Genomic DNA, 22,509 nt, shown 5'->3' on the forward strand with positions numbered 1-22,509 from the left:
AATCTAGTGACACTCAAGTTTGAGAACCACGGCTTTAATCCAGTGAGCCTCACCTGGTTGCCTATTAGAATCGCCTGGGGAACTTAACATAAACCAATGCTCAGGACCCAAACCCCGAGATTTTGATTTAATTAATGCTGCCCCCAACAGTTAAGTGTGCAAATTTTTTTTTCCTCAAATACTTTAAAAGAATACAAGGAACACAGAGGGTTCTTAGGGCAGTGAAACGACATGATACTATATGGTGTCTGATACTGTGATACGACACTATAATGGTGGACACGTGTCATTCATTATACTATGTCCAAAACCCACAGAATGTGCCACATCAAGAGCAGACCCAGTGTAAACTATGGACTTCGGGAGACGATGACATGCCCGTGTAGGTTCATTAGCTGTAACAAATGCAGCACTCTGGTGGGAGATGGTAATGGGGGAGGCTGTGTGTGTGTGTGTGTGTGTGTGTGTGTGTGTGTGTGTGTGTGTGTGTGTGTGTGTGTGTGGACAGAGAGTACGCGGGAACTCTGTACCCTCGCCTTAATTTTGCTGTGAACCTAAAACTACTCTAAATAAAAAAATCTTGGGAATCCCCTGGCGGTCCAGTGGTTAGGACTCCGCGTTCTCACTGCTGAGGGTCCAGGTTCAATCCCAGCTTGGGGAACTAAGATGCCACAAGCTGCACGGCAGACAAAAAAAAAAAAAAAAAGTAATCCATAAAATAAATACAATATAAAAGAAGAAGAAGAAGAAGAAGAAAGCGATTGTGATTCAGGTGGTCTGTGGAGCCTGGGGTGCTGCTTGGGAGGTGGGCAGGACAGCCAGGTTTCAGAGTCGGCAGGTTAGACCACACAGCTCTGGCGCTCAGGGAAGACACCGAGAGGAGGGAATTAACAGTCACAAGTGACGGAGGGAAAGTTGGGGTGGGGACAGGCAGGCTTTCTTGAAAGCACTTTCTTGTAGCCCATCCAATGGCTCATTCATTCCAACTGAGCTTTCACCATCTTCCCTCCCCACATCCGCCTTAACCCCTCCCTCTGGTGCAGTCAGTACATCAAGCGCTGGCCTGAGTCACTCCACTTGGAGTCAACCACAGTCCCCACTTTCTAGGTGGTGAACTGGAGCAAGTCACCACGTGTGTACCTGCTTGACCTCCGTTTCCTCATCTGCATATGGAGGGTATTGAGAGGCTGGAGTGGGATACGGCGCAGGGCACAGGGTAAGCACACAACACAGTGAATGCAGGTTGTAATACGCAGCTGCTACAGCCTGGAGCCCACGTCCGAACACCCTTCACTCCATAAATGCTCACTAGTGCCTACTCTGGCCCAGAGGCTGGGGGTACAGAATTTGCACCCCTTTGACTCCAGGGAGGCTCAAGTCCCTCCATGAAGGGCAAGGAGGACGTCCCTGAGGCTGCTGGCTTCCCACCAGGTGGTCTCTCCTTGGAGCCTGTCACCCGTGGCGAGGGGAGCCTCTTCCCCACAGGGAGCCTCCGGAGGGACGCCCGTGTCCCGACAGGCACTGCTGCTTAAGAATCAATGTTCTAGAGAGAGCCCAAGGGTACGTGTTACAGAAAACAGCACACCCTCTGCTTCCCATTGCTTTTTTTTTTTTTTTTTTTTGCCTTTTATGTTTATAAGCCTTTTACTGAAGTATAACATACGATAACAGAAAAAGCATGTATCACAAGTGAGCAGTTGTGATGGAGATTCACGAAGGATGCCCAAGATCAAGACTGAGAAGAGAACATTTGCAGGACCCAGCAAGCCCCGTCAGGTCCCCCGGGTCCCTGTTCCCAGAGGTAACCACTAGCCTGCCTTCCTGCTCCCCCTACCCCCGCCCCAGAGTAGTTTCACCTGTTCAGGAACTTTACTATCAGTGCTCTTCCAGGTCTGAGCAGCATGTCAACGGGACACCCGTGTTCTGTGTGTGGTGGTCTTTGGTTCATTGTCATCGCTGCGTATGTGACTATGACACCCTGATGTACCCATTCTCCAGCAGATGGACATTTGGGCTGTTTCCACGCGGAGGCTATTACGACTACTGCGCTTGGAACATTCTATGCCTGTCTTCTGATGGACACAGCGCTCCTTTCTTTGGGTAGGAACACCTGGGGTGGAACTGTGGGGTCAAAGGGCAGGGAAAGCTCAGCTTTAAGCAAGCATGTTCCAAAACCCCACACCAGGTCCCCAGTGCTTTACCCTGCTTTATTTCTCTCCCTATCGCTCTGCCACCATCTCACTCACTTCAGACGTGTATCTCTTTTTAGTCTCTTGCCCTTCTAGACGTGGACGCTCCATGAGGGCAGGGATTTTTGTTCACCGCTAAGTCCCCAGAGCCTCTGGGGACACTGCCTGGCCCAGAGAAGATACTCAACAAACGCCTGTAGGCCAGCCTCCGAGCTTTTCTGCATTCTCACCTGCACACAAGAGTCGGGACACCTCTCAGCCGTCCCTCTGTCCTTCCTCCCGCAGGTGGCTTTCTATTCATCCAGTCCCCAGTCCCAGATGCCGATCAGGACTCGACTGAAGGCCGAGAGCTCCTGGGAATTCATGCCATGCCACATCCCTTCCCCAGGACGGAGCATCCAGCCTCCTGGGAAAAGTCCAGCCTCAAGTCTCGGTCCTGTGAAGGCCAGCTGACTGCAGTGCATTCCTGAGTGCCGGCTGCAGGCCAAGCCCGCAGGAGTCAGGAGGGGCGGCCAGAGCACCCAGTAGTGAGGGGAGAGAGCCGGGAAAGTGGGTCAGGCAGTCCCATGGGGCTGAGGCAGGTGAGGCCTTTGGATCACAGGGGCGCTCCGGAGAAGCTGGACCTGACCCAGTCCAGGGAAAGCAGAGAGGGCTTCAAGGAGGAGGTTTCTCAGGAGCTGCCTGTTCCGAGATGCCTATAATTCCCCAGAGAGAGAAGGCTGGGGCAGGCATGGCAAGCAGAGATGGGCATGTGCAGAGCTGGGGGGTGGAGGGATAGATGCAGCACGGGCCGAGGGGAATGGGGGAGTGAAGTTGGAAAGATCTCAGGGTAAGATGGTGGTGGAGACAAAGAACTGCCAGGCCAAGGCCACTGGGCTCTGTCCTAAGGACCAGGAGCCCCAGGGGTGTCCTGAAGTGGTCACCCGATGGCAGTGTGTCGGGAACAGGCGAGAGGGCACCTGCCATCTTGCTGAACCGCAAGCTGCGAGCCGGCAAGCCTGGGGAGTGTGTGCATTTCCCACAGGCGCCCCGCGGTGCAGGCGCTGCCCGTCCCCAGACCCACTCGGAGCAGCAAGGGCTTGGAGGGGCAGAGCTAGGAGGCTGGAGCAGTGCACCCCCCATGGGAAGGCGGGGACCAGCAGGAAGGAGGTAAAGCTGGCACAGAATCCACAGTCTTGAACACCTTGCCTGACCCAAGGCTGGCCCTCCGTGCAACAGCCGTGGCTCTCTCTACCTCACACTGCCAGCCCTTCCAGAACCTTCCATGCCACCTTGGGGCAGGGCCTCCCCTCCGAAGTCTCAGACCCTGACGTCACCAGGGCAACAGCCCACAAACAAGGGAGCCCAGGCCTCAGCACCATAAACAACCCTGACAGATTCAATAAATAGAGATGTACTGCAGCAATTTGTGGGGAATTATAAGAAATGAAAAATCCAATGTGGACAATAAACAACCAATTGCAGAATCTGCCCCCGCTTAAAGCTTGAATAAAACCACGTGCGAGCATTTTTCGAGCATGACATTGCGAGCCTGAAAACTGGCTTTGCAGGAATGCTTCCTGAGCCTCTGAAGCTGGGTGCTGCTGGGGAGAGGGGCATCCGCACGTTCTGCTCGCCTCATAGGGCGCTTTACAGTTTATACAGCGCCTGCACCTGCGCTCGCCCACCTGGTCCTCCCAAAGGGGTGAGTTTGATTAACACCATGACGATGATGAGCCTTGCAGTCAGCACAGAGCCTGAAGCACAGTGACTTGCCCAAGGTCACACAGCTGGTCAAAGTCAGAGAGGGTGCAAACCCCGGTCCGCTGACTCCAAACCACTGTGCACACAGAGGCAGGCAGCCATGTGTGCATTTGCTACACCCACAGCAAGTGCACCCGAGTGAGGTCTGATGTGGGGAGCTGGCTGAATTCTCTAGAAATTTGCCTTATTTAAAGAGCATCAAAGGGGCCTGTTTCAAATGGATCAACGCAATCTCACTCACACTCATGCGCCACCCAGGAGGGCGAGCGGGAGGGCTCAGATCTCCGACTCTGCAGTGCAAGTGTGGCAACCTCACCAGGCTGTCTTCAAGATGAAAGGCTAAGAAATAAGGAGGCACAGATGGAGAGAATGACTGGGAGGTTTTCTACCCCTGCTTTCTGAAGAGTCAGAGATTCACAGGAGGGGAGGGCGAGATGGAACCCCAGAGATCGCATCAGGGCCAGCAGCCTGTTCCACAGAGAAGGAACCAAAGCCGGCCCGGCTGCACGAGGGCAATGAGCCCGGGGAACACAACTTGGGAACACCCGCGGGTGCCGCCTGGTCAGACTCTCCAGGTCACCGAACATTACAGGATTAGAACAACGGGAACAAACTGGGTGGGAGAGATGAGTGCAGAACACCAAGCAGGGCGGGCAGGTGTGGGCCTTCTCCCAACAAGGTGTCACAGGCTACACAGGCGAGCATCAGCGGGGGTGGGGAGGGGAGGACAGTGAACCAAGCTCAGGAATGGGGGTGACTCTGCTCTGCCGCAAAGGCCCATGCAAGACAACAGGGCTGGGTGTGTGGCATCCTCGGAAAAGTCTCGAAGGCACAATAGGTTTTTATGGGAAACCAGGGACGTCCAGTTAGCACTGGGGCAGGTGGGGAGTATGGCAAGAGTAGCAAGAGCCCAGGCCTATGGGAGTCAGGTCTCTCTGGTTCAAAGACCCCAGTGGTTGGTACTTGCTAGCTCTGTGGCCTTAGATACGTCCTTAAGCAAGTGACCTATCTGAGCCTCAGATTCCTCATCTGCACAATAGGGAGAATGAGAAATAGATTCCCACCTCCCAGAACTACCAAGATAAAAGTATAAACGTCCAAGAAAGATGGGGACCCAGGCTCAGCAATGACAAGGAACTGGTTCGAAGTCATGTGGTCAGGATTCTGTAGGATAGTGACCCATATCCACACTGGAAATTCTCCTCCAAAGTCTGGGCTGGGCCCTTTCCGGCACAGAAGCACCGCAGGGTTTGACTCCGGGCTGTACCCAACTCTCCCACCCTGAAGGGAACCTGACATGCAAGCTGGTGTTTGATACTCTTTTTCAAAAACTAACTTTCCAGTCCTCAGTTCCCCCAAAACAACCTGGCAGCCGAAGGACAGGGGTGAATCCTGACACACCACCACCAGCCACAGATTTCTGAACACGGTTTTCGTGCCAGGCTTTGTGGTAGATGTCCTGACTCTATCTCAATGAATCTTCTCAACCTCAGAGGTAGGTGCCATGAAAATCCCCTTCCACATGAGGAGGCTGGGACCAGAAGGCAAATGACTAGCCCACCGGCACTTGTGAGGATAAGGCTGGTCCCTTGACGGAGATGTTCGCCGCCTCTGCCGGGGGGCGGTGGCGGGGCGGGGGGTTGGTGTTAGGGAGACGGGAGCTCTCCACTCTCAGAAGTGGTCTGAACTTCAGCTTGGCTAGCGAACCGCAGGTATGTGCAAAGAAGGGCAAAGCACCTGGGAGCAGGAGGGGTCGCAGAGAGGGCGGGAAGACCACGGTGCAGATGGTGGATGGGCCCAGGGAAGCAGCCTGCAGCCTGGCGGTGCTGGAGACCACCCACCCAGGGGCCAACACCTCAGCATGGGTCCAAACTCTCCGTCCCTTTCCCCAGGTCGGGAACACACACGGGCAACAGCCTCCAGCCATGAAGGACAGAGAGGGGAGCTCCGGGGCGTGGGTGAGAACTGAAGGAGGGGAGAGAGGACGCATGAGAGAGAAACGGAACCTGGGTGCATCCAAAAGTCCAGCAGGACAAACTCCAAAACCAATGTCCCTTTCTACAATTCCCTATAATGTTTGGCTTTTTTTTCCCCAAGGAGTACATACTACTTTTCATAAACTGTGAAAACAACAAATATGATTTATTATTCACATAGCCCACAGAAATAATCACCAACTTGCCCCAACAATAAAAGAACCAGATGTTCATCACAGCAGTATTTACAAGTGACAAACCAGAACCACAGCCAACATCCACCAAGAGAATTCAGTAGCTTTTACTGACAGAGAGAACATTATGCAGCCATTAAGAAAACAAGTCTGTGGGACTTCCCTGGCGGTCCAGTGGCTAAGACTCTGCGCTCCCAGTGCAGGGGGCCCGGGTTCGATCCCTGCTCAGGGATCCCGCATGCATGCTGCAACCAAGAGCCCGCCTGCTGCAGTGAAGATCCCGTGTGCCGCAACTAAGACCCGGTGCAGCCAAATAAATAAATAAAATATTAAAAAAAAAAAAGAAGAAAGAAAAAGAAAAACAAGCCTGAGTGGAGCCTTTAACAAAAGGGAAACTTGATCAACAATATGTTAAGTGTGTTGAGGGGAGCAGGTACAAACAGAAAACAATTTTGTTTTAAAATATATAAACATGTTCCATTCTACACAGAGAGAAAAACTCAAAGGACATTCGTGACGGGCGACTGCTGGTTATCTCTGGGCCACAGGTAAACACATTTTGCTCCTACCAGCCACAAAGGAGGCTCTCCTGGACCATTTTGAAAGACATTTTCAAACTGCTTCTGGAGGGTCAGAGAATCAAGCGGGACGGAGGTGCCACCTTGGCAGGTGGCCCGGGTCCCAAGGCAGCACCATACCGTTTGAGGCAGCAAACGGGTCCAGAACGGCCCGGCTAGAGAGTCCCTGGGTTCTGCGGACAGACGGGCCTGGCCTCAACACACCTCAGGGTGTTTCATTCTTCTCCCCATCAGAGGTCCTTGTCCCTATCAGGCAAAATGATGGCACTGAGGCCTCAGACAGCAAAGTAAGAAGGCTGAGGCCCAAAGCTGGCTTGGGGACACCCTGTCCTTACTGAAGTGGAGCCGGGAATGGTCAGCCTGGGATATTCACTCGGTACATACTCTTATTAAGCGCTGGGCTTTAGGGGAGGGCTGGCCTCACATTTATCAAGTTCAATAAATGGGTACCCCCAGCCCCCCACTGTGTATCTCCCCCTCCTCTTGTGCCAGGCTCCCTTCCCCTCAGGCCACACTCCTAGGACACTAGCTCAGTCCCAAAGGCATCCTTTCTCAGCCAGGCTTTTGATGCTCCTGTCAAAACACTGTAAATAACCTATTTCCACTTGGCAGGGCCTGCAGCAAAAATATTGCCCGGGCAGGGCGAAAGCAGTGAGGCAAGGGCTGCTTCCACGCCAGGAAACCCACACCCTGCATACCCAGGGATCCAGGGGCCCCACCCACCAGGGATGGGAGAGACTCCAAGTCGAGGCCAAATTTCTGCCCCATCAGACAAAGGGATGGGCTTCAAAAGACCCTTCAAGTGATCTCAGGAGCAAGAAAACCAGTGAGCTGCTGGCAGGTCCTTACCAGCCCCCAACCTGACCTCAGGCTACTCACGGCTCTCCTTTAGGAAGGCCTTCCCACCTGCCCTGGTCTCATCACATTCATCAGTCTTGTCACTATCTGGTAGATGAGCCTCAGAGAGGTTTTGCCACTTGCCTAGGGTTGCACAGCTATGAAGGGGGAGAAGCTGGGCCAGGGGCCAGTCCACTGAGTTCTCAGTCCAGGGGGAGGTGGGAAGGGGCAGAGCAAGCACTGGCTTCGCCGTTGCACAGCCTGGAATCCAACCCCAGCTCTGCTGCTCACCTTCTGGGCAGCACGGGGCAAAGACACTCCACCCGCCTGAACCTCAGTGCTCTCGCCTGGAAAGTGGGAACGTGGCCAAGGCCCAGACTATCACTGCTGCCACCTGGGCTGGTTCACAGAAGCGCAGCCCAAAGACATCACAGCGCTGTGGAATCATTACGTGGGCATTTCAGAGCTCTGAAGCAATATCACTAGGTAATCGCTGCCCAGGTGCCCAGGCTGGTCACCTTCTTTTGAGAACCGGGGAGCCCTAAATGTTCCCCCAGGACACCTGATGAAAGCACCCCCCCAACTCCCATCGGACCTCTGAGCGCCTCCCAAGTGGCTTCTGTGTAAGTGATGAGTGAGCCCCGCTCCAGGCCAAGTTCTCGGGACACAGCGTGAGCCGGGATGTCCTTATAGGGTATGCTCTGAGGGCACTGCAAAATGTTCAAAACGAGAAAGACTCAGACTGCTGGTCCGTCTGGAAAAACCGGCCCTGCGGGGAAGGGGGGACAAGGCAGCCAGCCGACTGGGTCCCTGAAAGGTCTGCCCCTGCCTGTCACTCATACAGGACATCAGAGAACCTGGGAGAAAGGCGAAGGGGGAGGGGGATTGCGGGGGTTCCCGGGGGAGTTCTCAAGGTGGGGATGGCTGAAGGGGAGCCAAGCTGCAGCTCTGGGTTCACAAACTTTTGGAAAAGCCATGAAATCGCAGCTGTGCACATGCCTCCTGGGGCTTCCCCCAGCCAAGGGGAAGCTAGCATGCCAGGTTGGGGAGGAGGGCTTATGTGGCCAGGGTCAGGGGTCAGCACCCCTCAGAGGTGATGCCTTTACCCGATTATGGCTGGGCGCAGGGAGATCTAGAAACAGGAGGTAAATCAGCCTGCCCCCAGCCAGGGCAAACTCGGCTCCAACCCCAGAGGGCACCACAAACCAGGCTGCCCACATCCCAGCCTAGGAGAGGCCTCGGGCTGCCACGTCCAGGAGGGCGCCCCCGAGCGGGGACCCCATGGGACCACAGCAGGAGCAAGGTCCCTGTCAGCCCTGCTCTAAGCAAACCAGACAGGTGTAACTGACACTGTAGACATTTCTGGCTTCTTTTTCTTTACTTGTGATAACAAATCAAACAAGAGAGATCCTTTTACTTTGGCTCATCTACCAACCCAATCGTTCACCTGCACAACACTTTAGATTCATATGAATTTCCATGGGCCGCAAGGACGACGAGGATAATGGCTCCCTTAAATAATAACAAACAGCTGCTTCTGAGGACGGCTACGTACCAGGCTCTGCGCCGTTCCTTCGCTGCACTGGCTCAATCTCATGACAACTCTGCAAGGCTGGTTCCAGTATTATTGCCTTTTTGTCAATGGCTCTTTGGGGGTAACTTGTCCAGTTGTAAGTCCAGAGCCCGAGTGTGCTGGCAGAGTTAGCTGCAGCCCAACACCCATGCCCACTCTCTTCTCCAAGTTCATGTGAGGTGACAGCATGCCCAGCCAAAAGACCGCACTTCCAGCCTGCTGGCCGCCAGGATCGAGTGCCTATTAGAACACTCGTGACCAAGGCAAGGTAGGCAGCAGTGTAACGTGGGACTTCTGGGGAGGCCACCTAGGGAGAACAGACTCAGGTGCGAGGCGGGGTGCCCTACTCCCTGACCACTTTCCTACGGCCTGGAATGTCAACACGATGGCTGAAGCCCCAGCAGCCATCTTCAGCAAGGAGGTGATCTGGAGCCTAGAAGCCAGGGCGGAGGATGGCGTGGCACCGAGAGAAAAGGGTTCCGTGCAACTTTATGGGGCCCACACAGCAGCTCTAAGTTCCTGCATCCAGCTTCTTTCACATGGAGAGAAATAAACATGGTAATTCTTTTAAGCCACCATGATTTCCAATCTGCCGCTGGCAGATGAATGCAAATCCCGATGGCTCCAGAGTGAAGCTGCAGGCGGACGGGGTGTTGGAGAATGAGAGCTGGCCAGGCAGAGGGGCTGGGGGTGGGGGTGGCCCAGGAGAGCTCCCCCTCCCTCCCGCCAAAAGGACAATGTCCCTGCACCACAGACTCATGGAGGATGTGCTCAGGCCACCATACTTCTGCTTCTCTTGAAAGTCTCCCTTTTTGTCCAGGTCAAGAGAAGAATTTCCGATTTGTGACACTGATGAGGTTCTTCAACATTTGAGGAAGGAAGGTTCAATCTTCTCCATGGTTTTTACTCCCCCTCCTGGGAACTCAGAGTTCTTCTCCTCCATGGCAGCTAATCTCATTTCCCTGCACACTTTGGCTACCAGGAAGCTCAGAACTACCCTGCCGTACCCTCACAGCAGCAGGGCCTGACAGGTAATATTAATCCTCCTCTGTTCCTCAGCCTCGACTTAATCCTATCTTACTAACCTTGCCTTCAGGGAAAGAGATAAGAGTGTAAACACTAGAGTTTAGAGCAGAACACTAAAAGGCAGGAATATCCCTAGACTATGAAAGTAATGAAAGTAACACAGTTTTCTCTTTCTGGGAATAGCTAAAATGACAAACTAACAAGTTAGCACTTCATAAGTACAAGGGAAATTCTCCAGTTTACGTATACTTTCTGACCTTTCAAAGTGGTGCTACATGACGCATCACCCTAGTGCTGGGGAAAAAAAAAAAAAAGAAATTCCAAGACCCTTCACCCGGCCTCAGCCTTCACACACCATCAAGCACAGGTTAAGAACCCTCCACAATATACAAATATGTTATTCCTCTACTTCCTCCACTCAAAGGCTCATTAGATCTTCACATACCAGTTTTGAAAGTATTAAAAGATTTTTAAATAGGTGTTAGAAAACCAAAAGAGGAAAAAAAAGGGTATATTAGCACAGGCATAGGAAAAAAAATGGAAAACTTAGCAGTGGTTATTTCTGGAGAATAAAATGAATAGGGAACTTTTCTAATTCATATATTTCTACAATATTTAATTATTTTTCCACTGATTTCCAAAGATTCAGTGATAAGATGCGCCTATAAGCCAGAAGGCACGCCAGGCTGGCACAGCCCCCAGAAGAAGACATGGTCCACAGCCTTAAGGAGCTTCCAGAGAAGAGGAGAAGCTGCCAGAATATGTGATTATGCCATGGAATGGGAGCTTCTGTGCCTAGGAGGTTGGGGGCACAGGGTGGAGGGGGCCCAGATGACGGAGAGGCTCCCTGGGCCTGGGGGGTCCAGGAAGGCTTTGAGGAGCTAGTGGCAGTGAGCTTGGCCACACAGATGAATGAGTGTCCACCAGATGGAACAGGACGAGGACCGTGGCGGGCTGCCGGGACAGGATACATGCAGCAGCAGGCTGAGGCCCTGCAGACGGTGCTCTGGGGTGCACGTGAGGGCGTGGCCCGGGCTGGGCTCCCCAGAGTGAGAACCAACTGCTAAAGGCTTTGTGGATCCCTCCAAGGAAGGGTCTTCACCCTGTACGCTGGGCCCTGCAGCCACGCTGTGACGAGATGGAGCTTGTCTGGGAAAGAGCACTTGGGCAGCAGATGGGCCAGTCCAGGAGAGAGGTCAAGACACCCGGGCAAAGGAACTGCGAGCAAGCGCTGGTTTCAGAGATGAGGCGCAAGCAGCAGTGGGGTGTAGAGGTTATGAGATGGACCAGAGCCTGCGTGCTGGGATCGGCTCTGCCTCACGCCGGCTCAGAGGCTGGGGCAAGCTCTCTCTGACTCAGCTTCCTCATCCGTAAAGCAGGGATAATAAGAGTGTATCCACTGGGACCTCCCTGGCGGTCCAGTGGTTGGGACTCAGCGCTCTCACTGCCGAGGGCCCAGGTTCAATCCCTGGTCAGGGAACTAAGATCTCGCAAGCCAAGCGGCACAGCCAAAAACAAAAACCAAACAAACAAAAAGTTTATCCATCAAATAGGGCTAATAATTGCACTAAATAACAGTCCTTCTCTGGATTGTTGTGGGGATTAAATTATTTAACGCACGTAAGCGCTTAGAGAAGTTCCCAGAACACAGTAAGGCTGTGTCCACATTGCTTTGATCATCTCCCCAACACCGTTATAATGACCACTCCTAGGGAGGGACCAATGTGAACCCAATCAATTCACGCACATCCCGGGTTTCTAACAGCCACCAGCGGCCCTGAAGTCAGCAGGAAGATAGCAGGGCCCCAAGGACCTGCCCCAGCACTGCCTCTCATTCGCCTCCCAGGGGCCGGGAACTGCTACAGCGCAGGGGCCGGACCCAGAAGCTGGGCCCATCACCTGGCAGCACCCCAACCCACCTCTGAATGGCCCACCGAGAGGTTAAGAACAAGGGCTGGTCCTTACCTTACAGAGACATGTAGTGACACATTCATGGATGAACTGACAGAATGGTGAAGCCTGGCCTCAAACTGTCCAGTGGAGAACAAAGTCTCCAGGAAGTGATACTGGCCAGGTGGTCACGGACACCAAGCTGAGCGATGGGCACACAGCGTGCCCTATACTGCCCTCCCTAATCTGCTATGTCACGTGAGTCTTCCATAATAGAAAGTTCTTGGCTCAGTCCTTCATTCACTCACCCAGCAAACACAGAGCACACACAGGGCCAGGTGCTGCCCTCCTCAGAGACAGGAGGGTTCACTGCAGCATTATTTACAATAGCCAGGACATGAAGGCAACCTAAATGTCCATCGGCAGATGAATGGATAAAGAAGATGTGGTACATATATACAATGGAATATTAGCCATAAAAAGGAACGAAATTGGGTCATTTGTAGAGATGTGGATGGACCTGGAGTCTGTCATACAGAGTGAAGTCAGTCAGAAAGAGAAAAACAAATATCGTATATTAATGCATATATGTGGAATCTAGAAAAATGGTACAGATGAACCTATTTGTAGGGCAGCAATAGAGACACAGACGTAGAGAACGGACGTGTGGACACGTGAATTGGGAGATTGGGATTGACATATATACACTACCACGTGTGAAACAGATAGCTAGTGGGACCCTGCTGTATAGCGCAGGGAGCTCAGCTCGGTGCTCTGTGATGACCTAGACGGGTGGGATGGGTGGGGGGCGAGGTTCAAGAGGGAGGGGATATATGTATACATATAGCTGATTCACTTCGTTGTACAGCAGAAACTAACACAACATTGTAAAGAAACTATACCCAAATGAATAAATAAATAAAATGAGATATACCATGAAAAAAAAAAAAGACAGAGGAGGGTTCTGGCCCAGGAGCACGCGTCCTCAGGCAGCTCCAGTTTGGGGGGAGGTCTGCTGGGGGAGCAGGGAAGGTGTCACTGGCAAGGTGACATCTGAACAGGTCTAACAGCACAAATAGAAACACGAGAGTGGGGAGGGGGCTGGAGAGGGAGATGCCAGCTTCTTAGCCCCCGAAAGATTTAAGGACGTTTCGTGGTCCGCGAAACAGCAGAAGGCAAGGCCCGTCTCCACTCCTGCTTTCCCAGTGCCAGCTGTGCAGCCGGGGTCCTGAAGTCAATTCACCATTTCACACAGAGTCTCAGCCCCAGAAGGTGCACCCTCCCCAACTCAAATGGGCACCAACTATTTGCAACGGAGCTTCTGCAACTGGAAACGTGCCGCCGGCTCACCTGGGGATGTGGATTTGGCAGCTCTGGGCTGGTCCTCTAACCTGCTCCCAGGCAATGGCTGGGGCACCACACTTTGAGTAACACTCTAGACAACTTCACCCCAGAACAACCTCAAAACAGGTGGCTACTTTCAAAGCGGAACCTTTGCTTCTGGCTCTTTCTATCCCTTTTAAGCCCTTCCTATTTCGCCACGCTTCTTCTTCCTTTCGCTTTTACGTGCTTACTTGTTGTAACCCCCGAGGTGGCCAGTGAAATCGGAAGGCCCACCCACGGCAGAGGGACGAGGAGATGGAACCCTGACTCGTGGTGTGGACCGGTGCTGCAGCCGGGGTGGGGGTGGGCTGGGGGTGGGTGCCTGGCTCCCGCAGAGCCCACCCAGGCACCCGGATTCCAGCTTCCCTGGCCGGAGTGCTTTCTGTTCAAGGATTTACTCAAGTTGACTCAGCGAGTCAAAGGCCAGGAAAGAACACCCCAGAACTGAGCTTCACAGCCCTCTGAAGCCACGCAGGACTGCACTGACGCCGGAGATGGTTGCTATTTGTAACAGCAAGCCTAAAAAGCTCAAGAATAAAAATAAAACAGGCAGAACTGAAACCATTCAGTAGATGTCGACAGCACTTACATCGTCATTTTCCCACGCTGCCCTCCAAAATATGATCTCTTCTGAACAGCTACTATGAGCAGCTGGTATGCTCCCCAGCATATAATACTTCCCCAGCCCCGTGTATCACTATTATAAAAATACTTTAATGATCATGCTTACAGATAAATGTGACTAACTCCATTCATTAAATATGTTAAGTAAATAAGAATAAAAACAACTTTCAAAGTTTTGAAAATGATACAAATATCTGTGTTTCAAATTTTAAAAAATAAAATCTATCTTTTAAAAAGGAATTAAGTTAAAATCCACAATAGTTAGAAACCGAAAAGTGTTACTTTGGCAGGGGGACAGAAAGATCACATTCTTTGCACAACATATTTTTCTAAGCAGCACAGTTTCACCTGCAGCTGTATCCCCCGCCCTACACACATATAAACCACACCGTTCATAACAAAGGATCAGGGAAAATAAGCCCACAATCCTTGAGCTTCTATTAGGCGTCTTAGGTCCTGCGTGCTAAGTGTCATCCCAATTTAAAGATGAGGAAAGTGAGATCACACACAGTCAGAAAACAGACTAACGGAAACTCAAACCCAGACCTCTGGATTCCATGTGGAGGCTGAACTCAGCCAAGAACAATCTATATCCCAATTATGGTCCCAAACGGCCACGTGGAAACATTCTGTGCAGAGCCAACTTCCCAGTCCCATGACCACCCTCCCTGGAGGTACTGGGGTCTGCTGCCAGAGGTCAGCATCAGAGTCATACTCAGGTGGCCTTCAGAAAGCCCCTGCCCATAAGGAAGTGGCCAGCTGGCTGCCCTGGGCTCTTCCAGCTGCAAGGATGTCAGGGGCCCAAGAAACACCAAGGCAACCGATATTCCCCAAGCCCCTTACACTGGGCTCCAGGGCACCCAGCAGAGGGAGCAGATGGAAGGAAGAATGTTCACAGGTGTCCAACCCTACCTGGGCCCCAATCACCTGGAAATAAAATCCAGGAGGCACCAAGGTCAGCCAGCTGGGCCACCCTGGAGGGAGAGTGGGTGGCAGAGGGAACCCAGCTGGGGATTAATCATTTGACACCTTTAACAACGTACTTCTTAAAACAATTTTTGAATCGTGAAAATATTAACTAAATAACATACATTTTTTAAAGGTGAATGGCGAATCCAGCACCTATAATCCTTGGAGGAAGGCGTACAACTCACTCAGCCATGTGACTCTCCTTCCGGCTCTCAATGAGGAAGCAGCTACTGAACTCAGCTGCCTGCCTTCAACACACCTGTCTGAACCAGCGTTCGCCCCCCGCTGCTCCTCCTCCTGCACCCCCCAGTCTGAGGACTGACTCCTCACTCTCTGTCGCCCCCCCCCCAACCCAGGCACCACACCCCGCCCTCTGTCTCCCCTGCCATCCACTACTGCGTCCATTCCAGCCAGACCCCGGGGTCCCCGTTAGGCTCCAGCCCCAGCCTCCAACCAGAAGACCGAGCTCTTCACCCTCCAGCCCGGCTTGTCTAATCCCCCACCGTGTGCCCCCCCACTGGGACCCTCCCCCATCACCTCTAACTGGCGCGCACACCTCTCCCACGGAGAAGCCCTTTGATGCCCCCAGCATCCCACGGTCAGCTCACCCGGCCCTCCTGTGGGCTGGCCCTGCCGCCCTCTTGACCTGGCTGCTTCCCGACTCCTTCACGGCCGGCCGAGGCCTCGGCACTTCCAAACCATTCCACTGGCAGTCAAAAGACCCCCTTTCCCAGCCCCTGGGTCCTCGCACAGGCTGTGCTCCCTGCCCGAAATGACATTCAAATACCTCACCTCCCCACCCACACATACACCTCGTTTATCCCGTATCAAGAGGCATCAACTTCCCCGTAAGGCCTTCCCCGCCCCCCCGCCCACTCCCCGCTTTCATGCCTGCTGCCCCTGTGTCCTCGCAGGGCCCACAAAGGCACAGACAAGCCCTCCCACCCTCCAGGCTTGCCCACGTGCTCGGGGCCCCTGTCACTGCACCCCTCCAACTCCAGATGCCCAGCACCCAGTCCTCCGTCATCCCTGGGCATGTGGCCTGCTCTCGGCGTCTTTCTGTCTGTCTCTCTTTCTTAGCCTTTCCTCTTCTGCTTTATCCTCTGCCACCCAACCTCCTGCCCTGAATGCTCTGTGCAGAAAGGGGGAGACGAACACACAAAGAACTCCAACATCTCAAGTGCGCAACAACTCTGCAGTAACCCCCAGGAAAAGCCTGCAGCCCACCCTTCACTCTTTTGCAAGCTGGGGAAATGTATTTACTTCCTCACCGGCTTGAGAAACAGTGGCTGCTCCAGAGACTGGGGTTTCGTAATGTCTGAATTCTCAAGGAATTTGTAAGGAGGACAATGAATCTCGAACCAGCAAATGTACTTCTCACACTTACAGTTTGCTCACTTGCATTTTAAACTAAGACTCCAACCCCTCTCGTGCTAACAGCCATCTCCCTCTCCGCTGGCGCTTTGAAGATAACTGGTGAAAGACAGCCCTCGGAACCTGGCGGGCAGGGGGTGGGATGCGATATACATGTTCCTGAGGATGCCAAGGCTGGAGGTGGGCAGGGCAGTAGGCACGTTGTTCTCTCCGGATCTTCTTCCACGAAATTCAGGGTTGCCCTAGAAAGGGGCGATGGGGTCCAGGGACGGAGAACTCACAGGCTTCCCTCCCAAGCCTTCCCCACAGATCATGTCAGAGTGGAAAATGCTCCCAGGGGAAGGCGTCCTGCAAGGCTGACGCAAGCCTCCTGCCCAGCCCTCAGCAGAGCCCCGGGCCACAGATGACCCAAGTGGCCAAGGAATGTTTTCTCCCAACAAAGGTTCACTGGGTGGAAGGGCCGTGACGGCTGTGCCGTGCTCAGCACTTGGTCACCTTAGCACCTAGTTGTTTCGGGAGGAGAAGGGCCTCGGGAGCAGGTCCAGCCCTGAGCGGGGTTGTGGGCTCGAACCTACCTCTCAGCCGGGCTCTGTCAGGTGGACAAGGCTCATCGCCACTAGCCAGGCTCACCCTGCCCTCCTCCAGGAAGGAAGCCTTCCTGACTTACCAGGCGGGGTCAGGACCCTCCTCCGTGCCTGTGCCCATGATCCCCAGCACTTTGGCCCCTGGCTGCCAACTGCAGACTTCAGAGAGCTGCAGGGATGGGGCCTGGGCCCGTGTGAGTCCCCAGCACCTGCAGCCTGGTACACAGCAGGCACCCAGTAAAGGTTTGCTGAATCCTGCTGCAAGGGGGGGCCCAGTCTTCCCAATCGGTACCTGCCGGCTATGAGGGGCCCTCACCTCATTGGCTCAGCAAGGCCAACTGGTAACACCTGAAATGGAGGAGTCAAGGGGCCCGGTGCGTCCAGCACCCTCATCACAATAGTACAGACGAGACAACTGAGGCAAACAGGTACCTGCGACCATCACTGTCATGACAGGTGGCCCCTGAGGACACAGGGGTGGAGGGCATCTTGTCCCACTCTCCCCCTGTGCTCTAGTCGAGTCCCAGCCCTGATCACAGAGCAGGACTTCCACTCCTCCCAGCCCTGCTGGACTCGGGCTCACCTGGGGCTTCTCACGCCACCTGAGCAGGTAACGGCAGGTGTTTATTATTATCAAGCATCACTTGGCCTAACAGACCCATGTTAGGGGAGGTCAGCTGGCCTGCAGACAAGCCCACTGTCAAAGCCTTTCTGAGTCTCAGCAGACACACAGGCCCCAGAGGCCGAGTGGCCCAGTCCCAGCGGGGCCTCTGATGGCCTGAGAGCCGGCCTGCTGTCCCCCCTCTCCGAGGTGGTGTCTGCCTCAGAGCCTGGTTCTGGGAAGCAAACGGGGTAACGCTCTAAAGCAGTGGCCTTCAAACCAAACCCCCCAAAATAAATGTTTAAAACTGTATATCAATTTGCACATTTTCAAGCTGACATCTAAAATTTCTCATCGTAAGTTTAAATACTTGTAGAGGATGTAATTTCCAACATACTGTAAATATTAACATTTCAAAATAAAACTGTTACTGTTTCTCTTTTAAATGGATCTAGTGGAATCTAAATACCATAGCGATTTGAGATCCACCATCATCCATCTTAAAATTACAGAATCGGACGCTTCTTAAACACGTGGAAAGATAGCAAGGCTCCTTCTGCCTCCTCAAACTCCAATTTCCAATCCACATCCCTCAGAGATGTTTCCACTATCAGTGTATTTCATGTTTGAAGGCCTTTCATTGATTAGTCTATCGTAGTACAAGGCCAAAAAAAAAGGATATAAATGTCTTAATTTTTTAATTTCATTTGACCATAAAGCTCTAAGTGTCAAAATTTTTCTTCTGGATTGAATTATTATTACAATTACTATTAGTACATAATTGATCAATATAACAGAAATATATTATAAATTTGTATAAGTAATAATCATAAAAATTAAACCTTATTAGAAATACATCTCAGAAGAGATGAAAGGTAATTTTTTAAAATTATTTCACGTATCCAGAGATGACTATTACCGACTGCTAGAATAAAGCAGTGTTTATTATCAATTCTGTCTCCATTTTTCAATTTTTATAGTGCTGAAACCACCTATTCAAATAAGCTTTAAAAGTGGAAAGGAAACAGATTTACCATAGCGAATTCTCTGAATTCCTTTAGAATTATATGGCAAGAATTACAGTAATTTATTATCAAAACTCATTTTTAATGTTCTATCAGCTGACAACTCAATCAGGCCCTCTTTCAATTCTGTTGCAAGCAAAGAACTGGAACTACCTCACCTGCCCAGCACCCTAACAACGAGTCACATGGCGCCCAAGAAGGATGTATGCCCCGGGGTCACACACCATGCTCAGATCTGCCTGTGGGTAATGAGAGTGTGTGCTTCTCCTGTAGACAACCAGCTTCCAGTGTGCCAGGCACGGTGCCAACTGCTTTACCCAAATTAATGCAATTCGTCCTCACAACCATCCCAGGGGACAGGCACCACTGTTATCCCCATTTTACAGACAGGGAGCCTGAGGCACCTGGGGGTTAGGAAACTGGCCCGAGGTCAGACGGTCAGAAACATGAACCCAGGCCGTCTGGCTCCCACCCCCACTACGTGCACTGCCTCTGTAGAGATGGATGGGGGGCCGATGGGAGAGTTTACAAGCTCCTTCCCAAGCAGATCAGCTGTGGGAACTAACACATGAGGAGGCTGAGGATCTGCAAGAGTCACTTTCTTAAATGTGCTCCCACCCCCTCCTTGGAGAGGTTACACACAAATGCTTCCTTCCATTAAATGGCATCATTGCCTGGTATACAGTAGTGCCCAATAGATGTTAGCACCCATAGTGTTACTACTGCCATTCAATAGCTGGAAGAACAACTCTCGTGACCAAGACAAACACTGCAGGTCTTACCATCATTTTACAGTCTTGGTTCCTGACCCTAGGTCCCAGCACGCTTTTTTTAAATAGTAGCCAAAGCCCAGGTAATAACAGGTATGGAAGCATGTACTAAACCGAGCCATCTATTAACATGCAGGGGAGACTGAGTTATCAGAAAAACCATGGGCTTTACAGACAAACCAACTGCACTCAAATCCAACTCGACCGCTTACCAGCTGAGTTCCCTGAGGGAAGTCACAACATTCTGAACCTGTTTCCTAATCTATAAAATGGACGTGAAAACACCACTCACATTACCAGGTGGCTGCACAAAATGGGACAATGTCCTTCAGAGCACCTGACACAGGAAATACTGGGTGGAGGCTGGTGGCATGCTTACTCTCAACCTCTTCAGTCACTGCCACCCAGTGACTTGGCAAACTCCCATCTCCAGCAGCCAGTGGCCCACCAGCCTGTGGTCTGGTGCACAGAGGCTCAGCTGATTTTGAAAAAAACCAGCCAAGTGGCTTGGTTTCCAATTTTTGCAAAGAGCCTTTTCTCTATGTCTTGAAATTTCAAGTTCTCCAAACACGCGGGGATGCCAGGAGGAGGTGAAGAGAGAGGTGTCGTGGTGGGTTTTATTTTTAGATGTCGGCATGGAAAGCTTCCAGCCTGCCTTCACACTGGTCCCCAGCCACTACTTCCTCCCTCAAGTCATCACCAAAATGAACAGTAGGCCCATCAAAAAAGATTTCATAACTCTTCTTCTGCCTGGTACATTCTAAAACAATGGCTTCAGTTTCTCATTCCACCCACAAAGTGGATTAAAGGTTTTCATCTTCCCAGGAAGCCATGTAAAGCGAACACACTGAGCCCTCGGTTGTCCCTCACATCCTGAAGCTCCAAGGCACCCCCCTCGTCCCCCCTCCTCTCCCCTGCCGTGGGAGGGGTGGCATCCCACTGTGCTATAGTCCGGGATCTGGTGTGAACAGAAATCAGGTATTGGGGGTAGAGCATATTTCTTCACCTTTTAAGCAGTGGTTGTTCGTGAGCACATGAATTCATTTCCTCTAAAAACAGTTCCCAAAAGAAATTTCCTCATGGACCCTGATGGGAGGCTGTAGCTAACCTCAGGGAAGCACTTGGCCCTTCACACAGTAACCTCCAACGATCGCTCCAACTACGGGTCTAGGCCTTGGTGGTGGGTATAGGAGCATCTACAAAGGATCTGGGGGCTTCCAAGGTAACCGTTAAAAAGGACTGAGAGACAAAACTAAGCCAAAGCATCCTGGAGCAGGAAACACCTAAGCTCCAGAATGACACCTAGCTAGGAGACACCTAGCTCCAGAATGACACAAATACAACTGCACCTCCTCTGCCCACTATTGGACCCCTAGCAGGCATTACCAATCAATCCCTGTCCTCAGCCATTCACGGATTTTAGAATCCTCCAGGTACCCACTACTAATCAATCAGAAATGGCACTGAAAGCATACTTTTTAGTATGCTTCAGACCTCCCCCTTTTGATGGATGGAGAAACTGAGGTCCACAGAAAAGTTCAGTGCAGATCATGAAACTGCAGAGCCAAGAAGAGGCAGGATGAAAAATACACAGCTGCTCAGAGGCTTCTAGAAACTACCTCCTCTCCCAAAACAAACCTCAGCCTTGGGGTGACAAGTTCAACCCACAAGCTATGAAGAGCGAGGCCAGGAGGAAGAACTCAGCAGCCGGCCACTCTGGCAGCCAGACAGAGGCGCCCAGCCTCACCCCACCAACCAGCCCCACCCTCGTCCCAGAAGCAGAGCAGCTTGAGACCAACACCCACGGAACCTGCTAGGTGTGGGGAGGGGGACTGGGGCCGGAGTTAACACGGAGGGCTCCGAAAGCTTCTCAGCAGGCTTTTATGAAAACCTATCGCAGATATTCTATCGGAGGGCCAGGCTCCCCATCGGCCCTGAGGTAGCCCCGGCCGGGGTTACCCTCTCTGCAGCTACAGCTGGAAGAAGGGCTGCCAGTCGAGCTGCACAGACAGGCAGACTCACCCTGGACGGGGACAGAGAGGGCGACAGCAAGCACAGCCAGGCCACCCTCGGGTCTCACCAAGACCCACTGCTACCTGCTAGGGAGCAGGCAAAACCTCCGGAGCAAATGTCACAGCCTGCCCCTGACGAAGAGCTGAGGGAACCTTCATGCCGACACAGAGAGCAGTGGCCCCCTTCCCATCCCCCGTGAGTCGTCACTGCCAGGACAAGTGCAGCTGGCCAGAGGGATCCCCTGGCGTGACCCCCCGTCCCTCCCCACTCTCAGGCAGATCCAACCTCCTGGCATTACTGCTGCGGTCCGAGCCTGTCATCTATTTTGAGCCCACAGGGCAAGCCCCACCCCACCCCCCGGGAGAGCTCCTCTCTCCAACCATCCTTCCTTCCCCAGTGAGCTCCTGACCCCAGTCCAACTCAGGGTGAGGCAACACAGGGGTCAGGAGCCCCCCACTGACTCAGTCCACACTCCAGGGGCCAGGGGCACATCGGGAAGATCAGATGTGGCCACTGAGAGCAGAAAAGGGGTGACGAGGGGGAGGGGGACGAACCCTGGGGCCGGGGGAGGAGCATCGGTGGAGAAGATGATACCACGTCAGCCATAATACAAGAATGGTCCAGACTTCCCTGGTGGTCCAGTGGTAAAGAATCCACCTTCCAATGCAGGGCACGCAGGTTCGATCCCTGGTCGGGGAACTAAGATCCCACATGCTGCGGGACAACTAAGCCCTCGCACCACAACTACTGAGCTCGCGCACCACAACGGAAGATCCCGCATGTCACAACTAAGATCCGACACAGCAAAAAAATAATAATAAGTAAATAAATAAATAAATAAATAAATAAATAGGGCCTCCCTGGTGGCACAGTGGTTGAGAATCTGCCTGCCAATGCAGGGGACACGGGTTCGAGCCCTGGTCTGGGAGGATCCCACATGCTGCAGAGCAACTGGGCCCGTGAGCCACAACTACTGAGCCTGCGCATCTGGAGCCTGTGCTCCCCAACAAGAGAGGCCACGACAGTGAGAGGCCCGCGCACCACGATGAAGAGTGGCCCCTGCTCTCTGCAACTAGAGAAAGCCCTCGCACAGAAATGAAGACCCAACACAGCCAAATAAATAAATTAAATAAATTTTAAAAACTTGCTATCACTACACA

At 52.5% G+C, this 22,509-nt stretch overlaps 1 protein-coding gene across 3 annotated transcripts in view; it reads right to left on the reverse strand.

Annotated features, from left to right (window-relative positions):
- ITPK1 (inositol-tetrakisphosphate 1-kinase) overlaps positions 1 to 22,509 on the reverse strand; it is a 161,124-nt gene that overhangs the window by 97,346 nt on the left and 41,269 nt on the right. The gene's annotated exons all lie outside the window — the stretch shown is intronic.

Source organism: Balaenoptera musculus, chromosome 2 (genome assembly GCF_009873245.2).
Source record: "Balaenoptera musculus isolate JJ_BM4_2016_0621 chromosome 2, mBalMus1.pri.v3, whole genome shotgun sequence".
Taxonomy (NCBI): Eukaryota; Metazoa; Chordata; class Mammalia; order Artiodactyla; family Balaenopteridae; genus Balaenoptera; species Balaenoptera musculus.